A 13925-nucleotide genomic window follows, 5' to 3' on the forward strand; every position below is an offset into this window, starting at 1 on the left:
TGCAGAGTTGATAATGATAGTGCAACATATTTGTGGCACTGCCGTTTAGGTCATATCGGTGTAAAACGCATGAAGAAACTCCATACTGATGGACTTCTGGAATCACTTGACTATGAATCACTTGGTACTTGCGAACCGTGCCTCATGGGCAAGATGACTAAAACACCGTTCTCTAGAACTATGGAGAGAGCAACAGATTTGTTGGAAATCATACATACAGATGTATGTGGCCCGATGAATGTTGAGGCTCGTGGCGGATATCGTTATTTTCTCACCTTCACAGATGATTTGAGCAGATATGGGTATATCTACTTAATGAAGCACAAGTCTGAAACATTTGAAAAGTTCAAAGAATTTCAGAGTGAAGTAGAAAATCATCGTAACAAGAAAATAAAGTTTCTACGATCTGATCGTGGAGGAGAATATTTGAGTTACGAGTTTGGTTTACATTTGAAACAATGCGGAATAGTTTCGCAACTCACGCCACCTGGAACACCACAGCGAAATGGTGTGTCCGAACGTCGTAATCGTACTTTACTTGATATGGTGCGATCTATGATGTCTCTTACCGATTTACCACTATCGTTTCGGGGTTATGCTTTAGAGACGGCCGCATTCATGTTAAATAGGGCACCATCAAAATCCGTTGAGACGACGCCTTATGAACTGTGGTTTGGCAAGAAACCAAAGTTGTCGTTTCTCAAAGTTTGGGGCTGCGATGCTTATGTGAAGAAACTTCAACCAGATAAGCTCGAACCCAAATCGGAGAAATGTGTCTTCATAGGATACCCAAAGGAGACAATTGGGTACACCTTCTATCACAGATCTGAAGGCAAGATTTTCGTTGCTAAAATCGGATCCTTTCTAGAGAAGGAGTTTCTCTCGAAAGAAGTGAGCGGGAGGAAAATAGAACTTGATGAGATAACTGTATCTACTCCCTTATTGGAAAGTAGTTCATCACAAGAACCAGTTCCTGTGACAACTACACCAATTAGTGAGGAAGCTAATGATATTGATCATGAAACTTCAGATCAAGTTTCTACTGAACCTCGTAGGTCTACCAGAGTAAGATCCGCACCAGAGTGGTACGGAAATCCTATTCTGGAAGTCATGTTACTAGACCATGATGAACCTACGAACTATGAGGAAGCGATGATGAGCCCAGATTCCGCAAAATGGCTAGAGGCCATGAAATCTGAGATAGGATCCATGTATGAAAACAAAGTATGGACTTTGGTCGACTTGCCCGATGATCGGCAAGCCATTGAGAATAAATGGATCTTTAAGAAGAAGACTGACGCTGATGGTAATGTTACTGTCTACAAAGCTCGACTTGTTGCAAAAGGTTTTCGACAAGTTCAAGGGGTTGACTACGATGAGACTTTCTCACCCGTAGCGATGCTTAAGTCTGTCCGAATCATGTTGGCTATTACTGCATTTCATGATTATGAAATTTGGCAAATGGATGTCAAGACTGCATTCTTGAATGGATTTCTAGAAGAAGAGTTGTATATGATGCAACCTGAAGGTTTTGTTGATCCAAAAGGTGCTGACAAAGTGTGCAAGCTCCAACGTTCCATTTATGGACTGGTGCAAGCATCTCGGAGTTGGAATAAACGTTTTGATAGTGTGATCAAAGCATATGGTTTTATACAGACTTTTGGAGAAGCATGTATTTACAAGAAAGTGAGTGGGAGCTCTGTAGCATTTCTAGTTTTATATGTTGATGACATATTATTAATTGGAAATGATATAGAATTTCTGGATAGCATAAAGGGATACTTGAATAAAAGTTTTTCTATGAAAGACCTCGGTGAAGCTGCTTACATATTGGGCATCAAGATCTATAGAGATAGATCAAGACGCTTAATAGGACTTTCACAAAGTACATACCTTGACAAAATTTTGAAAAAAGTTCAAAATGGATCAAGCAAAGAAAGGATTCTTGCCTGTGCTACAAGGTGTGAAGTTGAGTCAAACTCAATGCCTGACCACAGCAGAAGATAGAATGAAAGATGTTCCCTATGCTTCGGCCATAGGCTCTATCATGTATGCAATGCTGTGTACCAGACCTGACGTATGCTTAGCAATAAGCTTGGCAGGTAGGTACCAAAGTAATCCAGGAGTGGATCACTGGACAGCGGTCAAGAACATCCTGAAATACCTGAAAAGGACTAAGGATATGTTTCTCGTATATGGAGGTGACAAAGAGCTAGTCGTAAATGGTTACGTCGATGCAAGCTTTGACACTGATCCGGACAATTCTAAATCGCAGACCGGATACGTGTTTTTATTAAACGGTGGAGCTGTAAGTTGGTGTAGTTCTAAACAAAGCGTCGTGGCAGGATCTACATGTGAAGCGGAGTACATAGCTGCTTATGAAGAAGCAAATGAAGGAGTCTAGATGAAGGAGTTCATTTCCGATCTAGGTGTCATACCTAGTGCATCGGGACCAATGAAGATCTTCTGTGACAATACTGGTGCAATTGCCTTGGCAAAGGAATCCAGATTTCACAAGAGGACCAAGCACATCAAGAGACGCTTCAATTCCATTCGGGACCAAGTCCAAATGGGAGACATAGAGATTTTCAAGATACATACGGATCTGAATGTTGCAGACCCGTTGACTAAGCCTCTCTCACGAGCAAAACATGATCAGCACCAAGACTCCATGGGTGTTAGAATCATTACTATGTAATCTAGATTATTGACTCTAGTGCAAGTGGGAGACTGAAGGAAATATGCCCTAGAGGCAATAATAAAGTTATTATTTATTTCCTCATATCATGATAAATGTTTATTATTCATGCTAGAATTGTATTAACCGGAAACATGATACATGTGTGAATACATAGAAAAACATATAGTCACTAGTATGCCTCTACTTAACTAGCTCATTAATCAAAGATGGTTATGTTTCCTAACCATTGACATGTGTTGTCATTTTATTAATGGGATCACATCATTAGGAGAATGAGGTGATTGACATGACCCATCCCGTTAGCTTAGCACTTGATCGTTTAGTATTCTGCTATTGCTTCCTTCATGACTTATACATGTTCCTGTAACTATGAGAATTGTGTAACTCCCATTTACCGGAGGAACACTTTGGGTACTACCAAACGTCACAACGTAACTGGGTGATTATAAAGGAGTACTACAGGTGTCTCCGAAGGTACATGTTGAGTTAGCATAATTCGAGATTAGGTTTTGTCACTCCGATTGTCGGAGAGGTATCTCTGGGCCCTCTCGGCAATACTCATCACCTAAGCCTTGCAAGCATGTAACTAATGAGTTAGTTATAAGATGAAGTATTACAGAACGAGTAAAGAGACTTGTCGATAACGAGATTGAACTAGGTATTGGATACCGACAATCGAATCTCGGACAAGTAACATACCGATGACAAAGGGAACAACGTATGTTGTTATGCGGTTTGACCGATAAAGATCTTCGTAGAATATGTAGGAACCAATATGGGCATCCAGGTCCCGCTATTGGTTATTGACCAAAGATGTGTCTCAGTCATGTCTACATCGTTCTCGAACCGTAGGGTCCGCACGCTTAAGGTTTCGATGATAGTTATATTATGAGTTTATGTATTTTGATGTACCGAAGGTTGTTCGGAGTCCCGGATATGATTACGGAAATGACGAGGAGTCTCGAAATGGTCGAAACATAAAGATTGATATATTGGACGGATATATTTGGACACCGGAAAGGTTCCGGAGAAGTTTGGAGCCCCGGGAGGTATATGGGCCTTATTGGGCCCATGTAGGAGGAAGAGAGAAGGAGCAAGGGAAGGGGGCGCGCCCCCCCAAGCCCAATCCGAATTGGGGAGGGGGGCCGGCCCCCCCTTTCCTTTCTCCTTCCCCCTCTTCCTATTACTACTACTAGTACTACTTCCTAATACTAGTACTCTTTCCTTCCCCATCCAAATAAGATAAGGAAAAGAGAGGGAAACCTACTTGGAGTAGGTTTCCCCCTCCTCATGGCGCGCCCCCCTAGGGCCGGCCACCTCCTCCCTCCCTCCTTTATATACGGGGGTAGGGGAGCACCCTAGGACACACAAGTTGATCATTGATCGTTCCTTAGCCGTGTGCGGTGCCCCCCTCCACGATATTACACCTCGGTCATATTGTAGCGGTGCTTAGGCGAAGCCCTGCAACAGGAGAACATCAAGATCGTCACCACGCCGTCGTGCTGACGGAACTCCCCCTCGGCGCCTTTGCTGGATCGGAGATCGAGGGTGCATCATCGAGCTGTACGCGTGTCAAGAACTCGGAGGTGCCGGAGTAACGGTACTTGGATCGGTTGAACCGGAGGACGTACGACTACTTCCTCTACATTGCGTCAACGCTTCCGCTTCGGTCTACAAGGGTACGTAGACAACACTCTCCCCTCGTTGCTATATCATCACCATGATCTTGCGTGTGCGTAGGAAAATTTTTGAAATTACTACGTTCCCCAACAATAGCATGTAAAGCTTTGAGTCATATATGCATGATGTAGATGTTCGTTTAGTTCTTATAGTTCATCTCATTCAAAATCAATTAGTTTTATAAAAATGTTATGATTCATGGGGTTGTCCATTGTAAAGCATAAAGTAAAAACAAATAATGGCAATTAATTTAGAAAAAAAAAGTTTGGGCAATTATGATACGGAAGATTCTAGAACAAACGTGAAGTGCTTGTGTTTTGAGGTTTGTGCATTATGCTTAAGTTCAACCATGGAGTCTTCCAAATTGTACATGTGGCAGAACCTGGTGGAATGTTGATGATATCCAGCGGCCAATAGTGCTCAGATTTGCCATCTCTGCACTGTCAAATTAGCTTCATCCAGCGACCATCTTTCAAAGTTATTTGCACACTATATAGGGGTATAGAAATGCATCTTGATGTTCTGCGCAATGTAGGGCATCTTGCCAGTACTCTTATACTAGCAGGATATATACTCTTATAAAAATCAGAGTTGGTGATGATGGTGTGCCTGCCATCCTGCAATATAGGCCGTTCAATCTATCCGACGGGTAGGAAGGAAACTATGACAATTTACCCGCACTCCTCTCAACATTTGCAGATAAGGCCTTCCCTCATTCTCCTTTTCTCCCACGAGATCTTGATGTTCCGTGCAATGCACGGGCATCTTGCTAGTCTTATAAAAAACAGAGTTGGTGATGATGGTGTGCCTGCCATCCTGCAATATAGGCTGTCCAATTTATATCTGACGGATAGGAAGAAAACTATGGCAATTTTGCAAAAAGATACCTACACCCCTCTCCACATTTGTAAATAAGGCCTTCCCTCGTTCATCCTTTTCTCTCACAAGATAAACTACTCATACAAATGCATCTTGATGTTCCGTGTAACGCACGAGGATGTTTCCTTGGAGGTCTCTCTAGTGCGGTGTGGGCGTAGTTGCAAGTTGACGCCTTTGAGATACCGACATTGAGGGGCACTCGGATTTCCTCCGATGAGCAGGTAAGATGATTTTGATCACATAGTAAATGCATTCTAAAGACTACTTCCATGTTCATTTCCTAATTCTCCCCCTGCCCACTGTTTCACAGGTTAGGCTTGCTGCGAGTGGAGATTGGCTTGCATATGTACGGGAGGGTACCAACATCAATTTGCACAACATTTACAACGGTGACACCATTCCCATAGAACCTTTGTCCAACATTGGGATCAGTCATGCAACGGGCCACCGCCTGAATTGGTACGATGGAACCACGGTGAGATTGAAGAAGATAGCACAAACCTTGCACATGGCAGTCAAAGGTGGACCATGTTGTCTGCGACCGATTTGTTGCCGTACAAGTACGAAGACTATGTGCTCCTTTTTAACCGCATGTTCGTGGTGACAAACCAGGGGACTTGATTCGCATGGGACACATCCTACGGTATACTCCCTCTCCCAGTTTATTTGTTTTGAATTTTTTTGTTTTATAGGTTTCAAATTCAAATTTAGAGCTCCCCATCACATGTTGAGATTACAATGTCCATTAAATCGTTGCGTGCATGTATAGTAAAGAAACAAATCTGAAATTTGGCACGAGTTCGTGCAGCGGTAGTACCACAAGTCCTGGCGCGGGAGTTACATTTCCCTCTCAGGGCACTCAGCACTGAGCTTCAGCACCTTACTACACCTGCCTTTGAGTCAATAACATGCGAACCCAATAGGTGGTTGGTCCACATGTAATGCTCCCGAAGGCAGAGGGGCAATGGGGCCTAGAGGGGTGAGCCGCAGGTCAGGGGACGTGTGGTGTCATGGGTTCGAGCGGCATTGTGGGAATCGCATGTGGCCGTGGTAGAAACTTGATGCTCGCCGCATTTCAGGTGGCCCACATGTCATGCACACAAAGGTAGAGGGGTGGTGCGGCCGAGAGGGGTGAGGCGCATGTTGGGGGGCATGGCGTCGTGGGTTGGAGCGGCTGTAAGGGCATATTTATCCCTTAGGTGTTTTGGTGATTGATGACAATGCTTTTGCGGACTAATCATGTGCCTTGAGTCTCTCAGATACTTCATCACTAGGCACGAGATGATTCGGTGCCCCTCGGAGACTATTGAAGTCAGCGTTGTTCTATGTTTCTCTTTGGTGGATTTGAGTCGTAGGAGAGCCGTACTATTAAGAGGGGGTCCGCGTCGGAAAGGTTTGGGTGGAATCAACACGTACACTTGTCCTTCCTTTCCCTGCATTTTGGAGCTACCCTTCGTTATCTCGGTTGTGCAGAAACCTGACGACTACTGCTGTACTTGCGGTAGTACCGCAAGTACAAGTGGTAGTACCGTTGTGTGTCATGGTAGTACCGCCCCTCTGGAGCAGTAGTACCGCGGCACCCAGGCCTTGTGCCGCTCCGGTGCGGTAGTAGGGGCGGATGTAATTTTTTACATCCGCACCCCTCATGGTAGTACCGCTCGTCCAGCGCGGTAGTACCGCGGGGGCCCATGGTAGTACCGCTCCCTAGGAGTCATAGTACCGTGGCCCTCCTACCTAGTACCACAGGGTCACGGTAGTAGGCGTAGATGTAATTTTTTACATCCGCGCCCTCAACGGTAGTACCGCACCTCGCGAGCGGTAGTACCGCGTCGGGTTTTTGTACCACCCTAGTTTCAGCGGAAGTAGGCACAGATGTAATTTATTTCATCCGCGCCCTTCCCAGGCCCTGACTCTCCTGCCTTGCGGTAGTACCGCAAGGGGGAGCGGTAGTACCGCGCAAGCGGTAGTACTGCCCCCTAGTCAGGCCAGTTCTGGCCTGTGTTGCTGTCACGGTAGTACCGTGGTCCTCCACGGTAGTACCGCGCAGCCTTGCGGTAGTACCGCGCCCCTGGAGCGGTAGTACCGTGTGTCGCGGGCTGAACATGTGGATAACGGTTGGATTTTTCCCACGACTATATAAGGGGTGTCTTCTACCTCTAGTTGACTACCTCTTCCACCTCTAAGCTCCATTGTTGCTCCAAGCTCCATTTTCGCCCGATCTCTCTCCCTAGCCAATCAAACTTGTTGATTTTCTCGGGATTGGGTGACAAGGGCCCGATCTACACTTCCACCACAGGATATTTGATTCCCCCCACTTATCCCTTGCGGATCTTGTTACTCTTGGGTGTTGAGCACCCTAGACGGTTGAGGTCACCTCGAAGCCATACTCCATTGTGATGAAGCTTCGTGGTGTTGTTGTTGTTGGGAGCCTCCGATTGTTGTGGAGATTGCCCCAACCTTGTTTGTAAAGGTTCGGTCGCCGCCTTCAAGGGCACCAATAGTGGAATCACGGCACCTCGCATCGTGTGAGGGCGTGAGGAGAATAAGGTGGCCCTAGTGGCTTCTTGGGGAGCATTGTGCCTCCACACCGCTCTAACGGAGACGTACTTCCCCTTAAAAGGAAGGAACTCTGGTAACACATCCTCGTCTCCACCGGCTTCACTCTTGGTTATTTCGTGCCTTTACTTTTGCAAGCCTACTTGTTTTACATCCTTTGCTTGCTTGTGTGCTAGTTGTTATTGCATCATATAGGTTGCTCACCTAGTTGCACATCTAGACAACCTATTGTGTTGCAAAGTTTAATTTGGTAAAGAAAAGCTTAAAAAATGTTAGTTGCATATTCACCCCCCCCCCCCTCTAGTCAACCATATCGATCCTTTCAATTGGTATCAGAGCCTCGTCTCTTTTTTAAGGACTTTACCGTCCAAAGAGTATGGTTGATGTCGTAGATGAGGTGGGAGAGCACTCCGGTGCGAATCCGATCTCATCTACGGGAGATGGGGGTAACTCGATCTCACGTGAGGAATTCAATGTGGCTTTGGAAACATTGAAAACCTCCATGACGACTGAGGTCAAGGACATGTTTAAGGAATTCCTAGAAGGACTTAAACAATCTACCTCGCCGATGAAAGTGGGTGATCCCACCAACAAGGTGACGGATGCTCCCTCCGACAAGGGGGAAGCTAACATTGATAAGAGTCCTTCTATTAGTGGTAGAAATGGTACCGGCATCTTTGCCCATGTGGAACCCCCGGTTTATGGAGGGCCAATCCCCTCCACTCATTTGAATCATGTCGGTCCTCCACCTAAATATGAGAAACATGAAGATTTTGATTCTTGGGTCTATCGCTTTAAGCGTCATTTAAAACATGTGAACACTAACCTTTGGAGAATCATTGAAGAAGGTTTTTATCCTCATGACCCAAGCAACTTCACCCCTCGAGAAGCCATGGACAATCAATTGAATGAGAGTGCTCTCTTCATCATCCAAGATGCTATCCTTCCCGAAGATCTTCCTCACCTCCGACCGCATGGCATGGCTAAAGAAGCATGGAAATGTGTCGAGGGTCTCTATCGAGGAAGTGCTAGCATTCAACGCTCCAACTATGAAGTGGTGCAAGATGAAGAGGATGAGTTTGCAATGAAAGAAGATGAAGAACCTCGTGAGCTCTTTCGAAGAGTGACCAAACTCGCGGTCGCACTCCGAGATCATGGAAGCAAGGACACAGATGACAATTGGATCAAGCGAAAGTTCCTCAAGGCCATGATGCCCTACAACAAGGCCATGTCCTCCGTCATTCGTCAACGACCGGACTTTCACTCCATGACCTCAAGTGAAGTGTTGGATGAGTTCGTGGCAATGAGCATCTTGGACAAGACCGCCGACAATGCGGTGCTCCGTTCTCAAAGGGTAAAGAAGCCTAACCTTGCTTTGAAGGCCAAGGTTACTATGGAAGAAGAGGAAGAAGTGGAAGATGAGGAAAGCAACCCCGAAGACACCAAGTTTGATTACCATGAGCACATGGCCCTTGCTTCAAGACAATTTTGGAGCAAGAAGAGTTCAAGACCCAACTTCAACCAGAACAACTCAAGTGGCGTCAAGGGCAAGCAACGAGTTAGAACTTGCTTCAACTGTGGCAATGTGAGCCATTTTGTTGCAGATTGTCCTTACGAGAAGCGGGGAGACAACGGTGGCAAGTTCATCCGAAAAGACAAAGCTAAGTCCTTCCCCAACAAGAACAACTTCGCCAAGAAGACTCCCACTCGTGGGTTGGTGGTTCAAGAAGAATACCAAGAGGATGACGATGATGATGAAAATGAAGAAGCAATGTCCATGGCGTCCATTGCCATTGCTGCTACTCCCCGGGTGTCTCTCTTCGAATCACCCAACGAAAACATCATCGCCAGATGCCTCATGGCTAAAGCTTCAAACAAGGTAACCCCCAACATCACAACCACCATCATTACTAATCCCTCCTTGGAGGATTGCATTGATGAACATGTTGAGTCTAATGAGGAAGTGAATGAATTTGAGTCTTTTATGAGTAAGCTCAAGGGAAAGTCCAAGAAGCACTTTGTTGCTCTCTTGGAACAACTTGGTGAGGCCAATGACATGATCGAGGCTCACGAAGAAACCATCTCCAAGATGGAAGGTCATAGTCGTGACTATGCCGATGAGATATCGGATCTCTCTAATGCTCTTGAGGAAGAGCGTGTGCATCGTTTGACTCTTGAGGAGTCACACAATGATGACCATGCTAAGTTAAAGAAAGATCTTGATCATGCTCTTGTCGTGTCTCGTGTGCTAAACCTCCGAGAAGGCTAAACTTGGGGTTGATCATGCTAGACTCAAAGAGGAGTTTGAGATACTTGACAAGGCCCACAAGGTCTTGAAGGGTACTCATGCTAACCTCAAAGAGTCTCATGCTCAACTCCAAGTTAAGCTAATCAAGGAAAAGGCCACCTTTCCTCATATGGTATTAATTGATAATGCATGTGCTACTAACCCGTGTTGTGAGCATGTGCATCTTGTGGAGGAGAATGCCAAGTTGAAGGATCAACTTGAGAAAGGCCTTGTGACTTGCATTCAAGGTGAGAAGAACCTCAACGACCTTTTGAGCAATCAAAAGGAAGTTGTGGCCAAAGAAGGAATTGGGTTTGCACCCAAGTCCAAGAGCAAGAAGAAGAAGAACTACAAGACCAAACGTCCTCCTCCTCTCAAACAAACGTTTGTGAAAGAGGGAGAGGGTGCTCCTAAGAAGAAGAAGGAAAAAGTGAAGGGAGTTGATGTCCAAAAGGGCAAAAGCATTTCCTCAAACAAAGTCGGCGACTTTAACCCGTCATATGTGTTGTGCCGTGCTAGTGATGGACATGTTTATGCTAAATTTGTTGGTTCTCCTTATGAGTACATTGAGTGGTCTATTTGGGTTCCCAAGACCCTTGTTACTAACATCAAAGGACCCATTACTAATGGGTACCTAAAACCAAGCATTGATCTCGTGTAGGTGTTTGCTTCCGGTGGGGGATCATGGTTGCTCGATAGTGGAGCAACAAATCATATGACCAGGAGCAAGGACTTGGTGGTGGACGTGCAAGAGATTCCATCTATGCCCACCAATGTCGAGTGGGGTGATGCATCACATTCTAAGGTATTGGGTCTCGGCAAGGTTGTCATTTCTCATGATCTAACGATCGAGAAAGTCATGCTTGTTGAGTCCCTTGCATTCAATTTACTTTCCGTTCGTCAACTTGCACTCATGGGCTTTGCTACATTCTTTGACATTGATACCGTGGCCCTCTTGTGGAGCAAGACTCTTAAAGTAGCCTTTGTTGGGCATGTCGAGAACGGTCTCTATGTGATTAACTTTTCGGAGCGACCCACTAAGACCGCGACATGCCTAATGGCTAAAGTTGACGTGGGATGGCTTTGGCATCGCCCTTTATCCCACGTCAATATGAGATCTTTGCAAAGTCTTCTCAAGGGGGACCATGTCCGTGGACTAACAAATGTTAGTTTTGCCAAAGATCGTGCTTGCAGTGCTTGTATCGAAGGAAAGCTTCATGAAAAGGCTCACCCTCCATCAACCATCATCTACTCGAAGAGACCCTTGGAGCTCCTTCACATGGATCTCTTCGGGCCTCCATCTTTTGATAGTCTTGGAGGAAGAAAGTATTGCTTGGTGATTGTGGATGATTATTCAAGATATACTTGGGTATACTTCTTCAAGAGGAAGAGTGAGACTCAACAAACCGTCATCGATTTTGCAAATGAAGCTCAACGTCAACATGATGCAAAGATCTTGACAATAAGAAGTGGCAACGGCACCGAGTTCAAGAACTACACCTTGGATGAGTTTCTTAGTGATGAGGGGATCAAGCATCAATATTCTGCACCATATACCCCTCAACAAAATGGTGTTGCGGAGAGGAAGAACCGGACATTGATGGATGCAGCAAGTACCATGATGGCGGATTTCAAGTCTCCATACAACTTTTGGGCCGAAGCCATCAACACTGCATGTCATGCTTCCAATCGGCTCTATCTTCGCAAAGGCTTGAATAAGACTCCTTATGAGATACTCACCGGCAACAAGCCCAACCTCAAGTACTTCCGGGTGTTCGGTTGTAAGTGTTTCATTCTCAAGAAAGGTGTTCGTTTGTCTTAATTTGAGGCTAGAGCTCATGAGGGCATATTTGTTGGTTATGCTACAAACTCTCATGCTTACCGTGTCCTCAACAAGTCCACCGGACTCATTGAGGAGACGTGTAACGTGGAGTTTGACGAAAATAACGGCTCCCAAGTGGAGCAAAGTGGCACTTGTGATGTAGGTGATGAAATTCCTCCCCAAGCCATAAGAAGAATGGGTATTGGTCAAATCCTACCCACTGAGGAACCCCTTGTGGCCGAAGGAGAAGGACAATGCTCTACTCAAGTAGAGCCATCACCTCATCAAGACCCACACGCTTCCGAAGAACAAAGTGAAGGCCCTCAACCTCGTGAACAAGACCAAGGGCAAGATCAACCTCAAGATGGTGGTGAACCTCTAAATGATGCCCAAGGTCAAGTTCTCCCCCTCGAGCAAGTTCAAGATCAAGAGCAAGCTCAAGATCAAGAACAAGCTCAAGACGGCGCTCAAGATGATCAAGTCAACCCTCCTTCTTCCACATCCGAGGAGGAATTAGAGCGTCGTGCCGCGAAGATTGCTTCCAAGCTCACCACTCAAGGCCATCTCATGGAAAACGTGGTTGGAAGCCTAAGAAAGGGGGTAAGCACTCGTAGACAATTAGCAAACTATTGTCATCACGCGTTTGTCTCTTGTGTTGAACCCCAAAAGGTCTATGAGGCGCTCGAAGACTCGGATTGGCTCAAATGCCATGCGTGAAGAACTCAACAACTTCGAGTACAACAAGGTGTGGAGATTGGTGCCAATACCATCGGGGAACCACAACGTCATTGGAACCAAGGGGATCTTCAAGAACAAGCAAGATGCTCATGGGAACATCATCCGCAACAAGGCGAGATTGGTAGCACAAGGCGACTCCCAAGTCGAGGGTATCGACTACGGTGAAACCTTTGCTCCCGTTGCTCGTCTTGTATCCATTCGTTTGTTGATTGCTTATGCTTCCCATCACAACTTTAAGTTGCAACAAATGGATGTGAAAAGTGCTTTTCTTAATGGTCCTATTAATGAGTTGGTCTATGTCAAGCAACCCCCCGGGTTCGAGGACCCCTACTTCCCGGATCATGTGTATCAACTCGATAAGGCACTCTATGGCCTTAAACAAGCCCCACGTGCATGGTATGATCACCTTACCGAGTTGCTACAAGATCGTGGATTTGAAGTAGGACAAATCGACCCCACTCTTTTTACTAAGAAGGTCAACGGGGAGTTGTTTGTATGCCAACTATATGTTGATGATATTATCTTTGGTTCTCCTAACAAAACTTTCAATGAGGAATTTGCCGCTCTCATGACCTCCAAGTTCAAGATGTCTTCGATGGGAGAGTTGAAGTTCTTCCTTGGTTTTGACATCAAACAAAGAAGAGAAGGAACCTTCATCAACCAAGCCAAATACTCAAGACATGCTTAAAAGATTCAAGCTAAGTGACGTCAAGCCGGCTACTACACCAATGCCTACCAAGTGCCAACTTGACATCGATCCCAATGGTAAAGCAGTGGATCAAAAGGTATATCGCTCCATGATTGGCTCCTTGCTTTACCTTTGTGCATCTAGACCGGATATCATGTTGAGTGTGGGGATGTGTGCATGTTTTCAAGCCGCACCAAAGGAAAGTCACTTTGTGGCGGTCAAGCGAATCTTTCGATATTTGGCTCATACCCCAAACTTTGGCTTATGGTACCCAAGAGGAGCAAACTTCAAGCTTGAAGGTTTCACGGATTCCGATTGGGCGGGAGACAAAGTGGATAGGAAGTCCACTTCCGGAGGGTGCCAATTTCTTGGTTGCTCTTTGGTAAGTTGGTCTTCCAAGAAGCAAAGTTGTGTGTCTCTCTCGTCCACCGAAGCGGAGTATGTGGCAGCCGGTAGTTGTTGTGCTCAACTCTTATGGATGAGGCAAACTTTAAAGGAGTACGGTGTCATTTGTGACAAAGTGCCTCTTTGGTGTGATAATGAAAGTGCCATCAAGATTTCCCTCAACCCGGTG

Source organism: Triticum aestivum, chromosome 1B (genome assembly GCF_018294505.1).
Source record: "Triticum aestivum cultivar Chinese Spring chromosome 1B, IWGSC CS RefSeq v2.1, whole genome shotgun sequence".
Lineage (NCBI taxonomy): Eukaryota > Viridiplantae > Streptophyta > Magnoliopsida > Poales > Poaceae > Triticum > Triticum aestivum.